A 2,758-nucleotide genomic window follows, 5' to 3' on the forward strand; every position below is an offset into this window, starting at 1 on the left:
CACACACACACACACACACACACACACACACACACACACACACACACTAATGTGCGCATCCCAATCAACACTGGCTTCCTCTACTAAGTTTTGCTTATGCTGTAGGGGGTCTGGAAAAGGGAGGATGCAGGGGAATGAAGGGGAAGGGGAGGGGGGAGGATGAGTCACGACCAACCCCTCCCGGGCCTAGCGTTCTCGGAGGGATTCTACCGCAGCTCCCTCACTCCCTCCCTCCGCCGTGGCCGCAGGCTTCCCTCCCACGGGGATGCAGTGCAATCTCCCCCCCACCCTCCTGCACCCCCCCTTTCCCATCCCCAGCCCTTTCCTCTCACCTGAGTCCGCTCAGCGGCCCGCACCGGCTCGCACGATTCAGCCGCTTGGCGCAGCGCCTCTGCAGTAGCGGCTGCAGACAGCCAAGTCCGCTTCAGCAACCTGCGGCCCAGGAGACAGGAGGATGAGCCCCCATCAACAGGGGCCAGAACCGGCGGTCCCTCCCTCGGGCAAGCCCCTTCCCTACAGACACCAGGGCAAAATGCCAGGGGTCTCTCCCCTCCCCCACCACACCCTTTGCCCTCTGCAGACTCAGGGTGGTGTCCCCAGCTTGGGGCCCTAAGGGGAGGGGAGAGAAGAGGACAGGCGGGGAGAGGGGAGGTCGGGGGTCAGCGGTCTCTGGGGCTAGATCCATCACCTGCTTCGGCTTCCATAGCAGCGGCTGCCAGGGCTGCTCCGCTGCGGCTGAGCAGAGCCGCTCTCGGGAGCGCCTACTGGAGGTGGCTGGCTCGGCTGCTGCAAGGGAAAGGAGGAAGGGAGGGAGAGCCGGCCGAGGGAGGGCTGAGCCTGTCTGTTCACATGCAGCTGCGTAATTTGTCTGTCTTCACTTTTCCTCTTAAAGAGATAGTGGGCACCTGGCAGAGCCAGAGGCAGAGGCGCAAGCAGAGGACGAAGGTATTCAATTGTATCATCTCTTGGGATAAGGATGAAATGTGATCTCCTCCCCACCTGTAGCATAGGGGAAAGAGAACTGGATTATAATTAGGCGGCAGTGTCGGGGTAACAGGAAGGTTGCTGGGTTTGGAATCAAAAGATCTGGGTTTGAATGCCCCAGCTCTGCTACTTATTACCTTGTGTGACCCTTGGCAAGTCAATCAACCTCGGGACCTCAATGCCCTCTCTTTAAAATGAAAGTATGGAATATGAACTACTTTTCAGGTCTAGATCTATAAGTTTAACATTGCAATCCAGCTCTGTGATCTTAGGAGAAAACACACACACACTCTATCCTGGATCTCAGTTTCCTCATTCTCTCTTTCACATTCAAACTCCTAGGAAAAGCTTTCTATGCTGGTAGCCTTTACCTCCATATATCTCAATTCACTTCTCAGTCCCTTGAGATCTGTCTTCATTACTCAATTGAAACTGCCCTTTCCAAGGTTACCAGGGAATTGATAAATCCAAAGACCATCTTTCTTGATTTCTCTGTAACATTTGCCATTGTTGATCACTTCTTCATCTATGCCTCAATTTCCTTGGCTTCCTTCAAGATTAAACTCAAATTCTACTTTCTGCAGTAGGTCTTTCCCAATTACCACAGGTACTTACTTTTTTTTTTAAAGGTACTTACAGGTACAGGTACCTTTCTTCTAAGGTTACCTTCCATCTATTCTGTATCTTGTATATATCTTGTATGTATCTAATATCTGCCTGGGCAGGTAGGTGGCACAATGGATAGAGTGGGAGACCTGGAGCCAGGAAGACCTGAATTCAAATCGGGCCTCAGACATTTACTAGCTGGCTGACCTTGGGCAAATCACTCCCCCCCCCATTTGCCTCAGTTTCCTGGTCTGCAAAATGAGCTAGAGAAGGAAATGGCAAACCACTACAATATCTCTGCCAAGAAAACCCCAAATGGGATAATGAAGAGTTGGAAAAGACTGAACAACAAAATACCACCTGTTGATTCCTCTATTTCAATGTGAGCTCCTTAAGGACAGTGGCTGTTTTTAACCTTTCTTTATATCCTAGTTCTTAGTACAGTGCCTGGCACATAGTAAATACTTAATATCTACTTGCTGATTGATTGATTGATCCTGTGCCCATCCCTTTCCCTCCCCTCCTCCCCATCCTGTATCCAGTTATTTGCCAGGCTGATTTTATTTCTACATCATCTCTTATATCACTTCTCTTACTTCTACTCACTTCACCAACACCCTAGGTCAGTCCTTCATCACCTATCATAGGACCAGAAACGAAGAGCTGGAAGGGACCTTATATTATATCAATGAGACCAACTCCCCCAATTTATAGGAGAAAAAAAGGGAAACCTAGAGAAGGGGAAGGAGAAAGGAAAAGTGAAGATGTTAAATGACTTGTCCAAGGTTATACTGGTAATAAATAGCAGAGTCAGTATTTAAACCAGGTCTTTTGACACAAGATCCAATATTCTTTCTACTGTACTATGCCTGGATTAGTAGCCTTCCAACTGGTATTCCTGACTCAAACATCTCCCTTCTCTAATCTACCCTCTACATAACCATCAAATTGGTATTCTTAAAGCTCAGGTCTGATCATATTATGCTCTTACTCAAGAGGCTATGGTTGCTCCCTATTGCCTCTAAGATTAAATAAACATTCCTCTCTTTGGCATTTCATTATTTAATCCCTCCCTCCCTCCTTCTCTCCTTTCTTTCTTTCTTTCTTTCTTTCTTTCTTTCTTTCTTTCTTTCTTTCTTTCTTTCTTTCTTTCTTTCTTTCTTTCTTT

General features: G+C 48.1%; 1 protein-coding gene across 1 annotated transcript in view; it reads right to left on the reverse strand.

Moving 5' to 3' along the window:
• SNPH (syntaphilin) overlaps nt 1–411 on the reverse strand; it is a 43,521-nt gene extending 43,110 nt beyond the window's left edge. Inside the window, exon 1 of the mRNA XM_069073862.1 lies at nt 333–411. The gene's annotated coding sequence lies outside the window, so the exon portion shown is untranslated. The remainder of the gene's footprint in view (nt 1–332) is intronic.
• Between the last annotated feature and the right edge of the window lie 2,347 nt (nt 412–2,758).

Source organism: Petaurus breviceps, unplaced genomic scaffold, assembly GCF_028583685.1.
Source record: "Petaurus breviceps papuanus isolate PSGF00001 unplaced genomic scaffold, PetGlider_PUasm1.0 90879, whole genome shotgun sequence".
Classification (NCBI taxonomy): domain Eukaryota; kingdom Metazoa; phylum Chordata; class Mammalia; order Diprotodontia; family Petauridae; genus Petaurus; species Petaurus breviceps.